The sequence below is a fragment of the Elephas maximus genome, chromosome 22, assembly GCF_024166365.1.
Source record: "Elephas maximus indicus isolate mEleMax1 chromosome 22, mEleMax1 primary haplotype, whole genome shotgun sequence".
NCBI lineage: Eukaryota > Metazoa > Chordata > Mammalia > Proboscidea > Elephantidae > Elephas > Elephas maximus.
The window spans coordinates 44,936,087-44,960,259 of record NC_064840.1 but is presented as its reverse complement, the minus strand read 5'-3'; the positions used below and the strand labels follow the sequence as shown (position 1 = coordinate 44,960,259).

General features: G+C 41.9%; 1 protein-coding gene and 1 long non-coding RNA gene across 5 annotated transcripts in view; one reads left to right on the top strand and one right to left on the bottom strand.

Annotated features, from left to right (window-relative positions):
• The window catches only part of SCARA5 (scavenger receptor class A member 5), a 179,698-nt gene that overhangs the window by 98,268 nt on the left and 57,257 nt on the right, over window positions 1-24,173 (bottom strand). The gene's annotated exons all lie outside the window — the stretch shown is intronic.
• The window catches only part of LOC126065570 (uncharacterized), a 92,268-nt gene that overhangs the window by 33,299 nt on the left and 34,796 nt on the right, over window positions 1-24,173 (top strand). The window lies entirely within an intron of this gene.

The window sequence follows — 24,173 nt, the reverse complement described above, 5'->3', positions numbered from 1 at the left end:
TATGTACACCCTCCACTCTGGACAAGACTTCCCTTTCTTTATTGGTTTCTATTTCCTCATCTCCAATCAAATGTCTCGACAAGTTACATCAAACAGATGTAATTCTGCCACGCCCCCAAATAACAAATCCGTTGCCATTGAGTAAATTCCAACTCATGGTGATCCCGTGTATTATAGAGTAGAACTGAGCTCCATAGTGTTTTCTTGGCTATTATCTTTATGGAAGCATATCACCAGGCCTTTCTTTGGCAGCACTGCTGAGTGAGTTCAAACCACCAACCTTTTGGTTGGTAACCAAGAGCAAACTGTTTGCACCACCCAGGGACCTAATATATTCATTTTACAAAGTACCAGTACCTTCATTTTACAAAGCACTGTTTTGTATGTTATCTAATTTTGTACTCTTGACCAGCATTTAATTTCTATTTATATTAGATGAAGAACTGAAGTAAGTGAGAATAAATGGTTTTTCCACCCCTAGAGAGTGACAACCAAGCCTTTAGGCTCAGTCTTCCAAATCTAAATTAGAGAGTGTTCCACACACCTTTATCCTGCCTTCTCCCCATGAAAACCTGAACACATAACTCTTTACATTCTTCACTCCACGACTCCCCAGTACTGCTACCCCTAGGACCTGAAAATCACCTGGTACTTACCCAAAGAGATTCCAAACATTGTCTTCCCTCTTTTCAGTAGCACTACTAAACCTGTCAGCTCTCTCACCATAAGGAAACCTGTCCGTTGTCTTCAATGGACAGGTTGATCCCGGAAACTTGACCCTTTCCATTCGCTTCTCCCTGGCTATGCCTGAATCACCTTTGTGCCTGGATTCCGTGCTACTTTCAAATACCCTAGGCCTCTGTGGGAGTTTACCTACTTCTATGTTCATCAATGATAAACCCTGGATTCTTGCATCCACCTACTTCCCTTGCTTTAACTCTTGGACCACATAGTAACTGTGCTGACTTGGCCCATTCTCATGCTGTTTGAATATACCTGAAGTTGGACTGCTTTGAGTAGGTTGGTACGCTGGAAAAATCCCCTTGGCTGCTATTCAAAACTGTTTTCATGCTTCTTAACTCCCAAGCCTGTTTTGTCCCTCTCATTTTCAGAAGTAAATCTGCACCCACTTTACCAAGAATCTGAAACCCCTTTAGCATGAACTCAATCTCTATACCTCACAGTATCTCTGCATCCACCTTGTTTCTTCTAGGATCAGAGGAAGAAGCATCCCTTCACCTTCTCAAGGTGACCTGCCCCCTCTCTGTGATCCACTCCATCCCCTGCCATTTCAACTCCTCTACATGAAGGCTGGAAACCCTGGTAGCATAGTGGTTAAGAGCTACCGCTGCTAACAAAAGGTCGGCAGTCCGAATCCACCAGGCGCTCCTTGGAAACCGTATGGGGCAGTTCTACCCTGTCCTATAGGGTCGTCATGAGTCGGAATCGACTCGACGGCAACGGGTTTTTTTTTTTACATGAAGGCTGGAGGTGGGAGATGTATGATTCCTTCAAGGAGTTATGCATGGCTGGAGTGCCAAGTGGGAGGGAGGGTGGGTGCATTAAGGAGTTACCTCCTAACACGAGGATTCCCCACAATGCAGCCTTTTAAATATTTGAAAACAGCTTTCATGTTTCTTCTGAGAGGTCTTTTTTCAGACTTAGCTCCTATTTCCTTAAGCTTTCAAGTCCCTTCCCTACCAAAACCACTCTTCTTTGAATGTGGTTCAGCTTGTCTACATTCAATGGTATGCTGGTAAACATTTAACAACTGGTTCTCCACAAAAAAAAAAAAAAGCTCTATTTGTAGCAATTGCCAATTTCTGATGTGTAAATACTCCCACTATGGCTGATTTCAAGCTACCAATGTGACATCATTGAATGTGAGTCTGGGAAAAGATGCACACAATTAGAGCCGGCTTCAGCACACTAGTCTGAATTCATCTTAAACTGTGGACCCCAGAGATGAAAATAACCCTGAGGAGGCTAGAAAAGCCACCATCTTAGGACTAACTTGGCAATAACTGCATCAGGCAAGACTATTAATGGATGCTAAAATCATTGGTGGAGAAAAAATTGAAGTTGTCAATGATCTCATTCTGCTGGGATCAACAATCAACATCCATAGAATCAGCAGTCAAGAAATCAAGTGTCATATTGCATTGGGCAAATCTGCTGCAAAAAACCTCTAAAGTTTTAAAAAGCAAAGATGTCACTTTGTTGGCTAAAGTGCATCTGACCCCAAGCTATGGTATTTTCAATCGTCTCATGTGCATGTGAAAACTGGACAATAAAAAAGGAAGACAGAAGAAGAATTGATGGATTTGAATTGTGGTGTTGGTGAAAAATATTGAATATACCACGGACTGCCAGGAAAACAAACAAATTAGTCTTAGAAGAAATACAACGAGAATGCTGCTTAGAAGTGAGGATGGCGAGACTTTGGCTTGTTTACTTTGGACATGTCATCAGGAAAGGCCAGTTGCTAGAAAAGGACATTGTTATGGATTGAATTGTGTTCCTCCCAAAAAATATGTGTTATAAATTCTAGCCTCTGTGCCTATGGTTATAATCACATTTGGGAATGGGTTGTCTTCGTTCCGTTAATGAGACAGGATTAGTGTAGGTTGTCTCTTGAGTCAATCTCTTTTGGGAATGAAAGAGATTAAACAAGCAAGCAAGAGAAAAAGAGATGGGGGACCTCCTCCCACCAAAAAAGAAGACCCAGGAGCAGACCACGTCCTTTGGACCAGTGTCCCTGCGCTGAGATCTCTTAGACCCAGGGGATGATTGATGCCAAGACACATTGGTATCTCCAAGGAACACTGGGCCTGCAGATGTTGAAAGGAAACAAGGACATTCCCCCGGTGCTGACGCAGAGAGAAGGCCTTCCCCCGGAGCTGGCACCCTGAATTAGGACTTCTAGCCTCCTAAACTGTGAGAGAATAAATCTCTCTTTGTTAAAGCCATCCAGCTTGGTATTTCTGTTATAGCACCACTAGATAGACAGATATCATGTGTGGAAAATTAAGAGGGAAACCCTCAATGAGATAGATTGATGCAATAGCCATGGCAGTGGACTCAAATATACCAATGATCATGAAGATGGCACAAGGCCACCACACCACATATCCTTCTGTTTATACATAAGGTTACCATGAGTCACAGCTGACTCCATGGCAACAAACAACAACAAAATCATTGGGAGAGAGCTTCTTGGAAAACAACGTATTTACACAGTATAAAATTATCTCCCCACAGATCACTTCTTAATTAAAAAGGGAGTAAAAGACACTTCTACCACAGATAATTCTGGTGGATACCACCATAACCATAACCATAAGTGATCAAATTTAATTTAGCCAACAAAGGGAGAGGCTGACACATACAGATTGAGCAGGACTTATGAAGTATTTCTGACAGGAATGTTTAACCTATATGTAATCATGAGGAAGCAATTAAGCAAATCCAAATTGAGGAACAGTATACCAAGCAACTGGCTTGTATTCTTCAAAAATACAAATGCCGTGAAAAAACAATGAAAAGCTAGGAGCTATTCTAGATAAAAGAAGATCAAAGACACATGGTAACTAAATGTGTGATTCTGGACTGGATCCTGCATCAGGGTAATATATTTGGGTTTGTATAAAGGACATTATCGGAGCAATTGAAGGAAGTTGAATATGAACTATATATTTATAATCACATTATATCAATGCTAAATTTCCTGAGTTTAATAACTGTATAACCCAGTGCCGTCGAGTCGATTCCGACTCATAGCGACCCTATAGGACAGAGTAGAACAGCCCCCTAGAGTTTCCAAGGAGCACCTGGGGGATTCAAAATGCCAACCCTTTGGTTAGCAGCCATAGCACTTAGCCACTACGCCACCAGGGTTTCCTATATAATAACTGTATAGTGCTCACCTATTAACCTAAAGGTTTGTGGTTAAAAAACCCACCTAGCAGTGCCACAGGAGAAAGGCATGGAAATCTGCCTCCATAAAGATTACAGACAGGAAAACCCTATGAAACAGTCCTACTCTATAACACATGGGGTTGCCATGAGTCAGAATTGATTTGACAGCATGGGTTTGTTTTTTTTTTAATTGTGATTTAAGTGAAAGTTTATAATGCAAGTCAGTTTCTCATACAAAAACTTACACACACAATGTTATGTGACCCTAGTTGCTCTCCCTATAATGTGACAACATACTCCTCCTTTCCAGCCTGTGTTTCCCATGTCCATTCAACCAGCTCCTGTCCCCCTCTGCCTTCTCACCTAGACTCCATACAGGAGCTGCCCACTTAGTCTCATGGTTCTACTTGAGGCTAAGAAGCACACTTCTCAGCAATATCATTTTATGTCTTATAGGCCAGTCTAATCTTTTTCTGAAGACTTGGCTTCAGGAATGGTTTTAGTTTTGGGCTAACAGACAGTCCAGGGGCCATGTCCTCTGGGGTCACTCCAGTCTCAGTCAGATCATTAAGTCTGGTCTTTTTACTAGAATTTGAGTTCTGCACCTCAGTTTTCTCCTGCTCCATCAGGGACTCTCTGCTGTGTTCCCTGTCAGGGAAGTCATTGGTTGTAGCCAGGCACCATCTAGTTCTTCTGTTCTCAGGCTGATGGAGTCTCTACTTTATGTGGTCCTTTCTGTCTCTGGGCTCATATTTTCCCTGTGTCTTTGGTGTCCTGCATTCTCTTTTGCTCCAGGTAGGCTGAGGCCAATTGATGCATCTTAGATGGCCGCTTGCTAGCTTTTAAGATCCCAGATACCCAGATGCAGAACATTTTCTTAATAAGGTTTGTTATGCCAATTGACCTAGATGTCCCCTGAAACCATAGTCCCCAGACCCCCACCCCTGCTTCTCTGTCCCTTGAAATGTTTGGTTGTATTCAGGATACTTATAAGCTTTTGGTTAGTTCAGTTGTGCTCACTTCCCCAGTATTGTGTATTGTCCTTCCCTTCACCTAAAATAATTTTTTTCTACTATCTAGTTAACGAATACTGCTCTCTCTCCCTCCCCACCCTTGTAACTGTCAAAGAATGTTTTCTGTGTTTAAACCTTTTCTTGAGTTCTTGTAATAGTGGTCTCATACAATGTTCGTCCTTTTGCGACTGGCTAATTTCACTCAGCATAATGCCTTCCAGATTCCTCCATGTTCTGAGATGCTTCATGGACTCATCGTTGTTCTTTATCGTTGCGTAGTATTCCAGTGTGTGAATATAACAATGTGTTTATCCATTCATCCCTTGATAGGCACCTAGGTTGTTTCCATTTTTTGCTTTTATAAACAGTGCTGCAATGAACATGAGTGTGCATATATCTATTCGTGCGAGGGCTCTTATTTTTCTAGGATATATTCCAAGGAGTGGGGTTGCTGGATCGTATGGCAATTCTATTTCTAGCTTTTTAAGGAAGCGCCAAATCGATTTCCAAAGTGGCTGTGCCATTTTACATTCCCACCAGCAGTATGTAAGTGTTCCGGTCTCTCCACAACCTCTCCAACATTTATTATTTTGTGTTTTTTGGATTTATGCCAGCCTTCTGGAGTGAGATGGAATTTCACTGTAGTTTTGATTTGCATTTCTCTAACGGCTAATGATCATGAGCATTTCCTCATGTATCTGTTAGCTACCTGGATGTCTTCTTTAGTGAAGTGTCTGTTCATACCCTTTGCCCATTTTTTAATTGGGTTATTTGTCTTTTTGTTGCTGAGATTTTACAGTATGTTGTAGATTTTTGAGATTAGATGCTGATTGGATTTGTCTCAGCCAAAAACTTTTTCCCAGTCTGTACCTTGTCTTTTTACTCTTTTGGTGAAGTCTTTGGATAAGCACAAGTGTTTGATTCTAGGAGCTCTTCTGGTGATTGTGCACTGTTAGTAATGTTTATACACTGTTTATGCCATGTATTAGGGCTCTTAGCATTGTCCCTATTTTTTCTCCCATGATCTTCATTGTTTTAGATTTTATATGTAGGCCTTTGATCCATTTTGAGTTAGTTTTTGTAAATGGTGTGAGGTACGGATCTAGTTTCATTTTTTTGCAGATGGATATTCAGTTATGCCAGCACCATATGTTAAAGAGACTGTCTTTTTCCTATTCAACAGACTTTGGGCCTTTGTCAAATATCAGCTGCTCATAAGTGGATGAACTTATGTCTGGATTCTCATTCAGTTCCATTAGTCTACATATTTGTTGTTGTACCAGTACCAGGCTGTTTTAACTACTGTGGCAGTATAATAGGTTCTAAAATCAGGTAGTGTGAGGCCTCCTACTTTGTTCTTCTTCGGTAATGCTTTACTTGTGCAGGGCCTCTTTCCTTTCCATATGAAGCTGGTGATTTGTTTCTCCATCTCATTAAAAATTGCCATTGGAATTTGGATCGGGATTGTGTTTTATCTATAGATTGCTTTGGGTAGAATAGACATTTTCACAATGTTGAGTCTTCCTATCCATGAGCAAGGTATGTTTTTCCACTTATGTAGATCTCTTTAGGTTTCTTGCAGTAGTGTCTTACAGTTTTCTATGTATAGGTCTTTTATGTCTCTGGTAAGATTAATTCCTAAGTATTTAATCTTTTTTGTGGGCTATTGGAAATGGTATTGATTTGGTGATTTCCTCTTTGAAGTTCTCTTTGTTGGTGTAGAGGAATCCAACAGATTTTTGTATGTTTATCTTGTATCCTGATTATCTGCAGAACTCTTCTATTAGTTCCAGTAGTTTTCTTGTGGATTCTTTAGGGTTTTGTTTGTATAAGATCACATCATCTGCAAATAGAGATACTTTTACTTCTTCCTTACCAATTTCCATGCCCTTTATTTCTTTTTCTGGCCTAATTGCTCTGGCTAGGACCTCCAGTACAAAGTTGAATAAGAGTGGTGATAAAGCGAATCCTTGTGTAGTTCCCATTCTCAAGGGGAATGTTTCCAGACTCCCTCCATTTAGCTTGATGTTGGCTGTTGGCTTTGTATAAATGCCCTTTATTATGTTGAGAAATTTCACTTCTATTCCTATTTTGCTGAGAGTTTTTATCATGAATGTGTGTTGGACTTTGTCAAATACCTTTTCTGCATCAGTTGATAGGATCATGTCGTTCTTGTCTTTTGTTTTATTTATGTGATGGATTACATGGTTTTTCTAACATTGAACCATCCCTGCATACCTGGTATTAATCCTATTTGGTCATGGCAAATCATTTTTTTGATATGTGGTTGAATTCTATTGGCTAGAATTTTGTTGAGGATTTTTGCATCTAAGTTCATGAGGTCTGTAATATTCTTTTTTTGTGGTGTCTTTACCTGGCTTTGGTATCAGGGTTATGCTGGCTTCAGAGGATGAGTTTGGGAGTATTCCATCCTTTTCTGTGCTCTGAAATACCTTTAGTAGTAGTGGCGTTAACTCTTCCCTGAAAGTCTGGTAGAATTCTCCAGTGAAGCTGTCAGGGCCAGAGTTTTGTTGTTGTTGTTGCTTGGAGTTTTTTAATTACCTTTTCAATCCCTTCTTTTCTTATAAGTTTATTTAGCTGTCCTACCTCTGTTTGTGTTTTGTGTTAGTTTAGGTAGGTAGTGTGTTTCTAGAAATTTGTCCATTTCCTGTAGGTTTTCAATTTGTTACAGTACGATTTTTCATAGTATTCCATTATGATTCTTTTAATTTCAGTTGGGTCTGCTGCGATATCGCCTATCTCATTTCTTATTCAAGTTATTTGCTTCCTCTCCCATTTTTCTTTTGTCAGTTTGGCCAGTAGTTTACAAGTGTTGTTGATCTTTTCAAAGAACCAGCTTTTGGTCTTGTTAACTCAATTGTTTTTCTATTCTCTATTTCATTTAATTCTGCTCTGATTTTTATTATTTGCTTTCTTCTGGTGCCCAAGGGCTTCTTTTCTGCTCTCTTTCTATTTGTTCAAGTTGTAGGGTTAATGTTTTGATTTTGGCCCTTTCTTCTTTTTTGGATGTAATCATTATATAGTGTCCTTCCTTATGTTTTGCGGTGGATTTTACTTTAAAGTATATTTTGTCAGAAATAATATTGCCACTTCTGCTCTTTTTTGATTGTTGTTTGCTTGATATATTTTTTTCCATCCTTGGAGTTTTAGTTTTTTTCTTTAAGTCTATGGCGTGTCCCTTGTAGGCGGCATACAGACAGATGGTGTTTTTTTTCAATCCATTCTGTCACTGTCTGTCTCTTTATTGGTGCATTTAGTCCATTTATGTTCAGCGTAATTATGGATAAGTACGGGTTTAGTGTTGTCATTTTGATGTCTTTTTTTGTGTGTTAACAGTTTCTTTGTTTCACTTAATTTCCTGTGCTGAGTCATTTTTCTTTATTTTCTTTTCATATTTTTCATTATTGTTGATTTTGTATTTGCTGAGTCTTTGTTTTTCTTGCTTTTTATTTTGATGTGTAGGATTGTTAGTTTCCTTTGTGGTTACCTTAATATTTACCCCTATTTTTCTAAGTTTAAACCAATCTTTTATTTATTTGTAACACCTCGACTTCCTCTCCATATGAAAGATCTATGACTACACTTTTTAGTCCCTCTTTTTTGTTTTACTGTTGTCATCTTTTACATAATGACGTCTCTGTTTTCCTGTTTTGAGCATTTTCATTTGTATTTATTTTTGTTATTTCCCTGTCTCGGTTGATACCTGGTTGTTCTGTCCTGTGTCCTGGTCTTGGGTTGTTATCTGATGTTATTGATTTTCTAACCGGAGGACTCCCTTTAGTATTTCTGGTAATTTTGGTTTCATTTTTACAAATTCCCTAAACTTCTATATATCTGGAAAAGTCCTGATTTTGCCATCATATTTGAGAGACAGTTTTTCAGGATATATCATTTTTGGCTGGCAATTTTTTTCAAGGTTTTATATATGTCATCCTATTGCCTTCTTGCCTGCATGGTTTTTGTTGAGTAGTCCCAGCGTAGTCTTACTGACTCTCCCCTGTAGGTGACATTTCGTTTATCCCTAGCTGCTCTTAAAATCCTCTCTTTATCTTTGGTTTTCTCAAGTTTGATTACAATATGTCTTAGTGACTTTCTTTTGCTATAACAGAAATACCACAAGTGGATGGCTTTAACAAAGAGAAGTTTATTTTCTCACAGTAAAGTAGGCTAAAAGTCCAAATTCAGGGTGTCAGCTCCAGTAGAAGTCTTTCTCTCTCTGTCGACCTTATCATCAGTGTTCCCCCTGTTGAGGAGCTTCTTTGTGCAGGGACCCCAGGTCCAAAGGACACACTCTGCTCCTGGCACTGCTTTCTTGGTGTTATGAGGCCCCCCGTCTTTCTGCTCACTTCTCTCTTTTATATCTCAAGAGACTGCCTCAAGACACAATCCAATCTTGTAGATTGAGTCCTGCCTCACTAACACAACTGCTGCCCATCCTCCCTCATTAACATCATAGAGGCAGGATTTACAACATACAGAAAATTACAGAATACCAGGAATCATGGCCCAGCCAAATTGATATACACATTTTTCGGGGGACATAACTCAATCCATGACATGATATTAACGATATTGTTTGATAATTTTTGCATTTGGTTGGATCACCTTTCTTGGGAATAGGTATAAATATGGATCTTTTCCGGTCAGTTAGCCAGACTGCTGTCTTCCAAATTTCTTGGTATAGCAGAGTGAGCCCTTCCACCACTGCATCCGTTTGTTGAAACATCTCAATTGGTATTCCATTAATTCCTAGAGCCTTGTTTTTCACCAATGCCTTCAGTGCAGCTTGGACTTCTACCTTCAGTACCATTGGTTCCTGATCATATGTTACCTCCTGTAGTGGTTGAACTTCGACCAATTCTTCTTGGTATAGTGACTCTGCGTATTCCTTCCATCTTCTTTTGATGCTTCCTGTGTTGTTTAGTATTTTCCCCGTAGAATCCTTCAGTATTGCAACTCAAGGCTTGAATTTTTTCTTCAATTCTTTCAGCTTAACAAATCTTGAGTGTATTCTTCCCTTTTGGTTTTCTATTTCCAGGTCTTTACACATGTCATCATGATACTTTACTTTGTATTCCTGAGCCGCCCTTTGAAATCTTCCATTCAGCTCTTTTACTTCATCATTTTTTCCTTTTGCTTTAGCTACTCAACAGTCAAGAGCAAGTTTTAAAGCCTCTTCTGACGTCCATTTAGGTCTTTTCTTTCTCTCCTGTCTTTTCAATGACCTCTTGCTTTCTTCATCTATGATGCCGTGGATGTCATTCCACAGCTCATCTGGTCTTCAGCCATTAGTGTTCAATGCATCAAATCTATTCTTGAGACGGTCTCTAAATTCAGGTGGGATATACTCAACATCGTACTTTGTCTCTCGTGGACTTGTTCTAATTTTCTTCAATTTCAACTTGAACTTGCATATGAGTAATTGATGGTCTGATCTGCAGTCAGCCCCTGGCCTTGTTCCAACTGATGATATTGAGCTTTTCCACTGTCTCTTTCCACAGATGTAGTTTATTTGATTCCAGTGTATTCCATCTGGCAAGGTCCATGTGTATAGTTGCTGTTTATGTTGGTGAAAAAAGGTATTTGCGATGAAGAAGTCGTTGGTCTAGCAAAATTCAATCCTGCGATCTCCTGCATCATTTCTATCACCAAGGCCATGCTTTCCAACTACCGATCCTTCTTGGTCTCCAACTTTCACATTCCAATCACCAATAGTTATCAGTGCATCTTGACTGCATGTTCAACCAATTTCAGACTGCAGAAGTTGGTAAAAATCCTCAATTTCTTCGTCTTTGGCCTTAGTGGTTGGTGCCTAAATTTGAATAATAATCATATTAATTGGTCTTCCTTGTAGGTGTATAGATATTACTCTGTTACTGACAGCGTTGTACTTCAGGATAGATCTTGAAATGTTCTTTTTGATGATGAATGTAATGCCATTACTCTTCAAGTTGTCATTCCCAACATAGTAGAGCATGATTGTCCGATTCGAAATGACCAATACCAGTCCATTTCAGCTCACTAATGCCTAGGATATTGATGTTTATGGGTTCCATTTCATTTTGGATGATTTCCAATTTTCCTAGATTCATAGTTTGTACATTCCACATTCCAATTATTAATGGATGTTTGCAGCTGTTTCTTCTAATTTTGAGTCATGCCACATCCGTAAATGAAGGTCCCAAAAGCTTGACTGTATTCACGTCGTTAAGGTCTACTACTTTGAGGGGGCAGCACTTCCCCAGTAGTATTTTGAGTGCCTTCCAACCTGAGGGGCTCATCTTCCAGCACTGTGTCAGACAATGTGCCACTGCTATTCATAAGGTTTTCACTGGCTAATTCTTTTCAGAAGTAGACTGCCAAGTCCTTCCTAGTCTGTCTTAGTCTGGAAACTCAGCTGAAACCTGTCTGCCATGGTGACCTTTTGCTGGCATTTGAATACCAGTGGCATAATTTCCAGCATCACAGCAACACACAAGCCCCCACAGTATGACAAACTGACAGACGCATGGGTGGAAGAGCATATGAGGCTCATTATATAATGCTTTCAACTTTTCTGCAGGTTTACAGTTTTTTTTTTAGAATAAAATATCAAAAAGGAAAAAGCGACAAACACTAAAGAATTGTCTAACTAGCATTAAGCTAAATAGGACTGTCACAGCCCTTATTCTACATACTGTTGTTGTTGTTAGCTGCTGTCGACTTGACTCTAAGTCATGATGACCTATGTACCACAGAACAAAATGTTGCCCAGTCCTGCATCGTCCTCTCAATTCTCAGGGATTCTACATACTCTACACTTCTATTACTGGGATTATAATTACAATAGCTTTTGGGGGACAGCCATATTACACATTTATTCATACAGAGCACACTGCCAAGCACAAACCCTAAACCTTGCTTTAAAACTGTTGTCAAGGCACATCTTCTACATCAAGTAGTGTAGGACCCCATGTTCACCCATATTAAGTTATCAAGTCTGAGTTATCCCTCCAGGTTTTAGGCTCATTTTGGATTCTGATTCTGCATTCCTCTGAATTCAATATCTTTGCAGATCTCTGTGAACTGCAAAGAAGATAAACATGTTACCTGGAATTCTGCAAAAAATTATTCTGTACAAAGGAATCAAGAATGAATAAGACATGATAGTTGCTGTAGGCTTCTGGAAGATAAGAACTAGGTCTTATACTTCCTTGGTCACCCTGTAACACTAAGCATGGTAGTGAGCAGGTAGTAGATGCTTAATAAATATCTGTTTTAGCAAGCAGACGAAAGTTTTAAGGAGCCAGTTCCCTTAACAGATGATACAACTAATAACCAGTTATCAAAAAAATGGAAAATAAACAAAATTAAATATCTCTAAAAATAATGGCACAGTGCTACATCATGCTGGCAAGACTATGGTGAAAACTAGTGTGTTTATTCATTGCTGATGACAGTGTAAAATAGTTTTGGAAAGCAATTTGGCAAAATGTATCAAGAGCCATAAAACTATTCACATCCTTTGTTCAATAGCCTCACTGGGAATTTACCCTAAGGAAATAATCCAAAATAAGGGAAAATCTATATCACAAAGAAATTCTTTGCACTCTTACGTGTAGCAGTGAGAAACCAGAGAAGTCGTGAATGAAAAATGTAAGAATAATTAAATCACGGTACATCAACTAGATGGACTTTAATGAAGTTTATTAATCAACAATGTGGGAAATACATATGCTAGGAAACCCTGGTGATGTAGTGGCTAAGTGCTACAGCTGCTAATCAAAAGGTCAGCAGTTCAAATCCACCAGGCACTCCTTGGAAACTCTACAGGGCAGTTCTACTCTGCTCTATAGGGTTGCTATGAGTCGGAATCGACTCGACGGCAACGGGTTTGGTTTTTGGGTGATAATATTAAAAAAACTCGTTGCCGTCGAGTTGATTCCAACTCATAATGACCCTATAGGACAGAGTAGAACTACGCCATAGGGTTTCCAAGGACTGGCTGGTGGATTCGAACTGCCAGCCTTTTGGTTAGCAGCTGAGCTCTTAACCACTGTGCCACAAGAGCTCCACTATAATATTTCTCAAACACAGCAATACCATCAGAATGCTGAATAAAAATTATTCACAATTCTACCACTCTAAAAAATCAACCATTTTCAATTATCTTTAATCCTTAGGTTTTACAAAACATGGTATTGCTATCTTTGAGCAATATGAAGAATTTAAAATAATTATCTAGTAAGAAAAGGAGAAAAGGACTGTAATAGACAATCCAGTCAGGCCATATGTAAGGTCTAATGGTGGTGCAAATGGTTTGCTCTTGGCTACTAACTGAAAGATGGGCAATTTGAATCCATCCGGTGGCGCTGGGCAAGAAAGGCCTGATGGTCTGCTTCTGTGAGATCATAGCCACTGAGAAACCTATGGACTGCAGTTCTACTCTGAAACACGTAGTGTCACAATGAGTTGGAATGGACTTGATTGGCAATGGGTTTGATTCTTTGATTTAATAATCAGAATACTAGGTGTGGTGGACTGGTAATCACAGGACTAGCAAGTATGCCCAGGACCAGAGATACTCCGATGAGGGTTCTTGTCTGCCGTCTTCGGCTCAGTGAATGGAACGTACAACTTTCAGGCAGTGGCTCTGAAACTTGCTGCAAATCAGAACCACTCAAGTAACTTCTGGATTATAGCCTGGAGAATCTGGTTCAGAAGTTTTGGGGTGGGCCCTGGAAATCTGCATTTCTAATGACACCTTACCCCAGCTGCATTTCTGTTTTAGCAACACAGTTATGCTGAGATCCTACAGGATGATTAAGATTTGTTATCCCCTTAGCTTTTAGTTTTCTTCTCTATTTTCCCTTCAACCTCTTTGGTTCCTCCCAGCAAACAGGTCCCAAGTGGTCAGAATCTCCTTTTGGAAATTCAAGTGCAAACCAGCTTAAAAATCCAAAAGGGAGCTATAGAGAGGAGCTGGGGTGGGGTGAAGGACTAAGCCTCTGGGCTGGGTCTCTGGACTCACCCCCTGGATTAGTGTAGAGACTTAAGAGACAGAGTCATGCTGGACGCAAACAAGCGCTCCAGTCAAGCAATTACTCAACCTCAGCTGAGTCCCACCCAAGGTCAAATGATATGTGGGCCCACTGGGATTGGATCAACTTTCACAAATGAAGTTTCAGGACCTGGCCTAGTGCCCACGGGCTGGAATCTTCTTTTCTCACCACCACCACCACCGCCCACTGCCCGCCCCCCCTCCCCCCGCCCCAGCTTCTCCTCCATCAAATAAAAAAACATGTGAGGGCCTGGGACCGAACCTGTTCTTTGAGGGGGTAAAGACTGCCATGCCCAACGTCTCTGCCCTCTGGGAGGAAGAGCTCAGCCTGAGGTCCTGTGTGTTTGGGTTTGTGTGCCTGGGGACCTGAGAGCTCTTCAATTCCCATTCCCATTGGATTTGGTGGGTAATATTCCCAGTCCCTCTCCAAGGAAGAAAAACAAACAGCTGAGAGCAGGCAGCTCCAGCTGTGGGACACTTTCCAAGACTAAAAGGAAAAAAAATTATTCCAGCCCCAAATGCCTAGTTAAATTGAAGCAATGGGCTGCAGAAGGGAATGGGAACTTCTCCATAACCCCCAGTTTTATCAAGGAAATTTAAAAATCCATCTTTGAGAGTTCATGCATTTTGCTTTGTAATTTGCAACTTGGTATTATAGCCCCTTTGTACATCTGTTTGTATAATATGTACTATAAAAGCAGACATCATAAAAATCCACATGGCCAGGGTATGTGAAATGAGCACAAATGGGTGGAACAAAGAACTGGCTTAGTATTAACCTTCCTCGTGAAAAATCACCCTCTTTGTCCCTCATTACTGGACACCTCAGTTTCCCAATCTACTTCTTGCCAAGAGGCCATGTGGTGTGGTGTACAGAACACTGGGCTTCAGAAGACTTACGTCCCACGCCTAGTTTGATCACATATTAATAGACCCCTTCCTGCCTGGCTCCAGGGCTCTAGTATCAAGATAACCTGTATTCCCTCAGTGGGAGCCAGGTGGAAATCATGTGGGGCAATGGGCTAGTGGGATGATCACGTGACTAGGAAACCATACTCTGAGTCCCAGCTCTGACTCTAACCACCAGTGCCATTTAAAGTTAATGAACACCTATTTCCTCACTTGAGAACTATCAACTTCTTGAGGCCTCAGCCTTCTCATCTGTAAATGAGGACAATGATGTCTACCTCACAGCATTTTGTGAGGACCAAGTGAAATAATGGATGTAAACTACAATTGTTGTTCTTGTTAGTTGCCATTGAGTTGGCTCTGACACATGGCAAACCAGCAGAACGAAACATTGCCCGTTCCTGTGCCATCTTAATGATTGTTGCTATGTTCGAGTCCATTGTTGTGGCCACTGTGTATTTTGAGTGCCTCCAACCTGGGGCTCATCTTCCAGCACTGTATTGGACAGTGTTCTGTTGTGGGTTTTTATTGGCTGGTTTTCAGAAGTAGATTGCCAGGCCTTTCTTCCTAGTCCTTTCTTCAAGTAGTATAGCTTCCAGCATCATAGCAACACGCAAGCCACCACAATATTACAAGCTGAGAGACAGCTGGTGAAAAATATAATGAAGGAGCCCTGGGAGCTCAACTGTTAAGCACTTGGCCGTTAACTGAAAGGTCAGCGGTTCGAATCTATCAGCCACTCTGTGGGAGAAAAGACCTGGTGATCTGCTCCCATAAAGATTATAGCTTAGGAAACCCTTTGTGGCAGTTCTACTCTGTCCTCTAAGGATGCTATGGGTAGGAATCAACTAGACGGCCCACAACAACATAATATAATGATGGCTTTGGTAGTAAAGATGGCAGTTGCCATAATGGGAAGGTGGGACCTTTGGGGAATTATAAATTGGGGAGCTCAGGAATCAGTCCCTTGAAGCTGCATGATAACTCAGATGGCAGGAAGGCAAGAAGGGTGCAGATAAGCGGTATCGCATAACTCACCCTTACTGGTCTCCTTTCGCCTTCACCACATTCAATTCAAAGGGCTTTTCCCTATGGAAATTATTATGCCTACCATGGCTGGAGCTGGGTGGGAACCCCCTGCCTAACAGTGTTTCAGGGTTGGATCCTAGTCTCCACTACATTCTGCCTGGGAGAGTACAGGCCACTGCCACAGGTCTGGCTCAGGGCTGGAATGGAACGGGACATGAGAGGAGCCAGCTGCTTCAGCCACAGGAAAGAAGTGTTGTTGCAGAAAGTACAGAAGCTCGGATGAGCTGGCTGGGATACTCCATGCTTAGGATTGTCAAGCATGAAAGAGAAGCCTGGCATTGGGCAGGTGCAGAGGATATCAACAGGGTCCTGAGCAGGAGATTCAGGGAGGAACGGTAAATGTGTTCAGCATACTGTCATTTCTCATGGTGAGAACTGGGCCGAGGAACAGCCAGGACAGCGCCAGCTACTGACTGCCTCTGAGTTGAGTCTTTGCAACAAGGGGAGGTTCAGAACCACCAGGGAGGTGAAAGGGCTTAGCACATCTCCACTGCCAACTGGAGGCCAGCCCCAGGGCTTATGCAGTGATACCAACACACTCACTGCCATTAAATCACACATGTCTGGGCCTTGAGGAGATCCAGCCCTTGGAGGTGCCAGAAACACGTAAGCCTACCCAGAGTCATGTCCAGGCCCACCCCTGCCTTCTGAGGAGAACTTCACCCCCCTCCCCATTCCCTGTTCAGTCCTGTAAAACAATGGGTCTCATACTCATGCTTGTGGACACCCCAGCCTGTGTATCCAAGTTCCATCTCTACCTCCACAGTGGTAAACAGCTACCCTTTTGCCACCCTCTGGCAGGCAATGTGATTTACCCTCAAGAGGAGGAGACAAAGACCTTGGAGAAAATCTGGGGCCATTAGAGCAGGGAATTCCACAGTCCCAGGTCCCTGGAGTGTGTGTGGTCTCCGGGTGGGCGCATCTTCTTAGCCCTGAAGATTCCTCCTCTCGCAGGATGGGGCATGGACAGAAGAGGGAGAGAGTGGGGTCCTCTGAAGTGTGGAGATCAGGGGAAGGGCTCTAGTTGCCTGGGTCTAAGGGTAGTAATGACCTTGTACACCCTCAGCAATGTCCAGAAGCCCATTATGAATGCTTCTCCGTGAATATATGTTAACAGGTGCCACCTATGAACTCATTCAATCAAGCCATCTGAGACCATTTATAAAATGCCTATTTTAGCGTTCAGTTCTACAGGAAAAAAACAGTCTATTGTGGACTAATTACACCATGATAACCAATAACCACCATTATATTACCATGCCTGGGAGTCATTGCATTCCAAAAGGAATGGTGGGCACTTGAGTACGTTGTCTCATTCAAAGGTCACCATAATACTCAGAGCAGAGCATTAGAATTTCCATGTGACAGGTAAGGAATCTGGAGCTCAAAGAGGCTAAGTAATTTGCCCGAAGTCACAGAGTAAAAAAGTAGCAGAATGGGATTTGAGCCCAAGTCTTTGTAGCACCAAAATCTAGGTTCCGTAGAAGATACAAAGATATTAAAATATGGCCCCTGCCCTCAAGGAGTTTATAATTTCGAGGGAAGTCAGACATAGAAATAACTAGCCTCAATACCAGAGTCGGATTAAAGAAGTCTCTGGGTGGCACAAATGATTAACTACTAGTTGAACGGTTGGCGGTTTGAACCCACCGAGAGGCACCTTGGAAGACAGGCCTGATGATCTGCTTCTGAATGGTCACAGCCTTGAAAACCCTATGGAGCAGTTCTACTCTGCACACATGGGGTTTCCATGAGTTGGAATTGACTTGACAGCAACTAACAACAACAACAAATAGATGAAAAAGAGAATATTGTGGGAGCAGGCACCATGATTACTTCACATGACAGAATTTTACAGAGCTGATGGGACTTTCAAGGTCTAGTCCAGAAATCTCAACCGAGAGTCCCCTGATTTAATCTCCAAAGAACTCCAAAGTAGAAATGGGTTTTCTCAGTAGCCAACTACTGGGGACCAAGGATGTGTCAAAGATGGGGTCCTCAAGGCTCACAGGAGCAAGGTCTTTGGCCCAAGGTTACACAGAAAGTGGCAGTGCTGGGAACAAGAGCCAGAAGACCTGATCACCCGTTCAGGGGCTTGTCCCCCATGGTGCAGGTGCTGACTTGCCCACTGCCACACAATAAGGCAGAAGACAGAGACAAATCTAGAAAGTGAGCATTCCCTACCAGCCTTCCAGAAGCCTGCACTGATCTATGGGAACTGGGGAGTGTGTCTCCTGCATAATTTCCCCATGGAGGGAGTTTCCTCAAGATTCAACAGGAGAGGAGGAAGCCCAGAAAGCTTTCTTCCTTTTGATGCTTTCACCAGGAATGACTTCAAGTGTACTTTACCTCCCTAGGGAGTCATTTTCTGACAGCTCGAAGTTGGAATACAAGAGTTTGGGTACAGATGCCAGTTTGTATGGACCAAGTCCTTGGAAAGGTGGCTGGACAGTGGATGCTCTTTCTGCCTTTGCTGTCACCACCTAAGGGCATGGGATGCAGACTTAGAAAAGCACTGCTTCCCTTGGCTCCTGTGCCCTCAGGCTGGTTGCCCAATGTGCAACTAAGCTACCTACCCTATTTCTTACAGGTAACAAGACTTTTCTTGAGGACCCACTAATAACAAACCATTTGTACATACCTATAGTGACAAAATAATTAAAATTACAGCCTTTCCATGTAAATTGGTTCACCTTTTCCAGAAAGCTTTAAAAATGTATGTATACTTCAACCCAGCAATACCACAATTAGCAATCTATCCTAAGGAAATAATTGGCTATAATGAGTAATGATTTCTGTGCAAGCATTTATTAGAGCAAAACACTGAATGGCAGAATGGATTTCTCCCTTCTCCCTTCACACCCTTCCTAGCTGCGCCACACATACCCAACTCCTTTTGGGATCAGACACAGGCCAAGCTAGGGTAAGAAAAGGGGGCCTTTTGCAATAAGCCACCAAGAGAAAGGCGACAGGAACTCTTTTTAGCATGACAGTGCACAGGAGGACTGCTTAGAGGAGGTCACTTTTGCAGGGCAAAAGGCCTGGTGCACACAGATGTCTGACCCTGAAGCAGAACTAGTGAGGGCTATTTTTCTTCATCCCTTTCTCTCTTCCTGCAGACTAATTCAGAGGAAAGCCAGATGGCCTGAAGACTGACAACTGGGCCAAAGGCTAAGAAGAAGAGATAGGGTGGGATGGTGGGGTGGGGTGCAGAGCGAAGAGGTGTAAAAGACCTAGGGGGAGGGGACCCACGGGGGTCGCACAGTTGAAGCAACAGGGAGGGTCCCTGAAGGGTCAGGAAACGGCTGCCTCCTGAGAGGTCCCAGGAGTCCAGAGCTAAGAGGTGTGGGTAGGTATACTGCAGGAGCCCTTCCTATTCCCCATCGGGGAGGCCTCACTAGGATCCTGGAGCCTGGGCTGAAAAGCAGTCCTGAGCTCCATCCTGAACTCTGTCCATCTACTTGGCCAGACAGAACAACATTTCCCTTAATGGACTGTTCTGTCCTGTCCTTCAGATGTAGCACTGGAAACTTTAGTACCCAGCAAGATATTTGGTTAAAGAAATGATGGTACCTTCATAAAATGGACTTCACATTTTATTTACCTTTTTTTTTTTTTATTGTGCTTTACGGGGTTGGGTTATGGTGCTTTAAGGGAAAGTTTACAAATCAAGACAGTCTCTCACACAAAAACTTATATACACCTTGCTACATACTCCCAACTGCTCTTCCCCTAATGAGACAGCCTGCTCCCTCCCTCCACTCTCTCTTTTCATGTCCATTTCACCAGCTTCTAACCCCCTCTACCCTCTCATCTCCCCTCCAGGGAGGAGATTCCAACATAGTCTCAAGTGTCCGCCTGATCCAAGAAGCTCACTCCTCACCAGCATCCCTCTCCAACCCATTGTCCAGTCCAATCCCTGTCTGAAGAGTTGGCTTTGGGAATGGTTCCTGTCTTGGGCTAACAGAAGGTCTGGGGGCCATGACCACCAGGGTCCTTCTAGTCTCAGTCAGACCATTAAGTCTGGTCTTATGAGAATTTGGAGTGTACATCTCACTGCTCTTTTGCTCCCTCAGGGATTCTCTGTTGTGTTCCCTGTCAGGGCAGTCATCGATTGTAGCTGGGTGCCATCTAGTTCTTCTGGTCTCAGGCTGATGTAGTCTCTGGTTTATGTGGCCCTTTCTGTCTCTTGGGCTCATAATTACCTCGTGTCTTTGGTGTTCTTCGTTCTCCTTTGCTCCGGGTGGGTTGAGACCAATTGATGCATCTTAGATGGCCGCTTGCTAGCATTTAAGACCCCAGACGCCACTCTTCAAAGTGGGATGCAGAATGTTTTCTTAATAGGTTTTATTATGCCAATTGACTTAGATGTCCCCTGAAACCATGGTCCCCAAACCCCCACCCCTGCTATGCTGGCCTTCGAAGTGTTCAGTTTTTTCAGGAAACTTTGCTTTTGGTTTAGTCCAGTTGTGCTGACCTCTCCTGTACTGAGTGTTGTCTTTTCCTTCACCTAAAATAGTTCTTATCTACTATATAATTAGTGAATACCTCTCTCCCTCCTTCCCTCCCTCCCCTTTCTCATAACCATGAAAGAATATTTTCTTCTTTGTTTAAACTATTTCTTGAGTTCTTATTAATAGTGGTCTTATACAATATTTGTCCTTTTGCTTTTTTTTAAAACATTTTATTGTGCTTTAGGTAAAAGATTACATAGCAAATTAGTTTTCCCATCAATATTTCATACACAAGTTTTTCCATAACATTAGTTGCAATCCCCACAATGTGTCAGCACTCTCCCCATTTCCTCCCCGGGTTCCCTGTTTCCATTCATCTGGTTTCCCTGCCCCTCCCTGCCTTCTCATCTTTGCTTTTGGGCAAATGCTGCCCTTTTGGTCTTGTACAGTTGATTATTCTAAGGAGCACATTCCTCACGAGTGCTATTGTTTGTTTTATAGGCCAGACTAGTATTTGACTGAGAGGTGGCCTCTGGGAGCCTCTTCAGTTTCCAGTTAGAAGGCTGTTTTACGGCAATAGTCTCGGGGGTTCCTTCAGTCTCTATCAGACCAGTAGGTCTGGTCTTTTTTTTATGAATTTGAGTTTTGTTCTACATTTTTCACCCACTCTAACCAGGACCTTCTATTGTGATCCAGTTCAGAGTAGTCCACGGTGGTAGCCAGGCACCATCTAGTTCTTCTGGTCTCAGATTAGAAGAGGCTGTGGTTCAGATGGGCCATTAGTCCCTTGGACTAATTGCATCCTTGAGTCTTCAATTTTCTTTGTTTCCTTTGCTCCAGACAGGAAGAGACCAGTAGCTGCATCACAGATGGCCACTGGGGAGCTTTTAAGACCCCAGATGCAACTCACCAGACTAGGATGCAGAACATTCTTTAGGAACTGTGTTATACCAATAGACCTAGATGAGTCCTGAGACTACGGTCCTTAGCCTTCAGGCTCAGTTCTGCAAGGTGTTTGGTTGTCCAAGAAGTTTCCCAAATTGTGCCCCTTTATGTTCTATTATATATATGAATATACATGCTGCACTTACAAATACATATACAGAAATATCCACAACCATACAAAAATTTTTTATTTTTTATACCTTTATAAGCACATGGGTGCATTCCTGTATGACTCCCCATACCTATTTAACATACATATCTAACTACGTATCTTCTCATAAATCATTGTTTGTTATTACTGTTATTGCAGGATTGTATATTATGTATCGTAATTTTATTTACCGTGGTTGCCCTTTACTCCTGCATAACTCTCAGTGCCTTACTTTGTCTTGGTCCCATTGTGCTGACTTCCGCCATATTGTGTATTGTCTTTCCCTTCACCAGTATTAACATGTATCTACTATCTATCCTTCTGCCTCCCATTCCTGGTAACCATCAAAGAATGTTTCTGTCTATGTGTAAACCTTTTCTTGACTTTTTATAATAGTGGTCTCACACAGTGTTTGTCCTTTTGCGATTGACTTATTTCACTCAGCATAAGTCCTCCAGATTCATCCATGCTGTGAGATGTTTCACAGATTCATCATTGTTCTTTATCATTGCATAGTATTTCATTATATGTATGTACCACAATTTGTTTATCCATTCATCCATTGATAGGCACTTAGGTTGTTTCCATCTTTTGGCTATTGTGAATAATGCTGCAGTGAACATGGGTATGCATATGTCTATTTGTGTGATGGTTCTTATTTCTCTAGGATATATATCTAGGAGTGGGATTGCTGGAATATATGGTATTTCCATTTCTAGCTTTTTAAGGAAGCGGCAAATCATTTTCCGTAGTGTTTGTACCACTTTACATTCCCATCAGCAGTTTTTAAGAGTTCCAATCTCCCCACAGTCTCGTCAGCATTTGTTGTTTTCTATTTTTTTTGATCAGTGCCACTATTGCTGGGGTGAGATGGTGTCTCATTTTAGCTTTGATTTGCATCTCTCTAATGGCAAATGATTGCGAGCATCTCTTCATGTGTTTGTTAGCTGGCTGAATGTCCACTTTGGTGAAGTGTCTATTCACCTCCTTTGCCCGTTTTTTAATTGGATTGTTTGTCTTTCTGATATTGAGGTGTTGAAGTTTTCTATAGATCTTAGAGATTAGACCCTTGTCAGATATGTTGTTGCCAATGTTTTTTTCTGAGTCTGTAGGTTCTCTTTTTACTCTTTTGAACAAGTCTTTGGGTGAGCATAGGTATTTAATTTTTAGGAGGTCCCACTTATCTGGCTCATCTTCTGATGTATGTGCATTTTAGTTATGCTTGATAGTCTATTTATGCCATAAATTAGGGTCCCTAGATTTGTCCCTATGTTGTCTTCCATGAACTTTATTGTTTTAGGTTTTACATTTAGGTCTTTGATACAGTTTGAGTTAGTTTTTACATATGGTGTGAGATATGGATCCTGTTTCATTTTTCTACAAATGGATACCCAGTTTTGCCAGCACCATTTGTTAAAGAGACTATTTCTTTTCCGTCTAATGGACTTTGGCCTTTCATTGAAGATCAGCTGTCCATAGATGAATGGATTTACTTCTGGGTATTCAATTCTATGTGTCTGTTGTACCAGTACCAGACTGTTTTGACTACCATGGCTGTAGAGTAGGCTCTGAGGTGGGAAGTATGAGTCCTCCTCCTTTGTTCTTTGAATTTGCATTTTAGATGGTTATGTTATTAACCAAGGTGAGGAATAAAGGAGGTTGGGATAAGGGCAGGCAGTGAGTTTAGGTTTGGATCTGTTGAGTTTGAAGTGCCTGGGAGCCCTGTCACATGGAGCTTTTTAGAAGGCATCTGCATGTACAGGAAGAAGTTGGGACTTGGAGTTGTCAGAATATATTTGAGATGGTGAAAACCATGAAAGCAGATAATAATACATGTTAAAAGTATCACCGATACGTACTCCTAACCTAGAAGGAAGTTACGGTCTGTGCAAGAGAGTCATCATAGAAAAATAGTTTAAGGGGAAGCTTAGAGCATTTGAATAATGACTTTACTCCCAAGAAGGTACCCTATTGCTGTCAAATTGACTCCGACTCATGGTTACCTCTGTGTTACACAGTAGAACTGGTCTATAGGTTTTGCTTGGCTGTAATATTTACAGAAGCAAATTGCTAGGCCTTTCTTCTATCCCAAAGAATGTGGAAGTTACTAAAAAAAAAAAAAATCACAAAGCAATTGGGCTTCAAGAACCAAGGGAAGTGCACAAAAATCACGTCAGTGTCTGAGTGCCAACTGGGAACTCTGTGGAGAGGGCTATGTTGTGGGGGATTGGTAGTCTCGGGTGTAAGTCCTCATTCTGCCACAAAGGCCTACAGAACCCTGGCAGGACACTTCTCCACCCTTGGCCTCTGTTTCATTTACAGAGGGAAGGCCAGGACTAATGCTTCCCAGATCTGATTTTTTTTTTATAACCCTGCCTCTCCCTTGGCTGTTTGTCCTTGGGGAGCTTGTTCAGCTTCTCCATCTGTGCCAGGAGTGTCCTGCTATTAATGACTCCAGGGAGCCTCTGTTGGCAGCCATCTTCAGCCAGTCAGAGACAGCACCCACGCACAGTTGGAGAAGGAACAAGAAAAGACTTGTTTGCCCCACCTGACGGTGGGCTGGGTAACATCAGGGTAGTCAAAACTACTCTGCGTGTTGTGTTCTCAGAATCAGAATCTAAAAATCAGAAGGA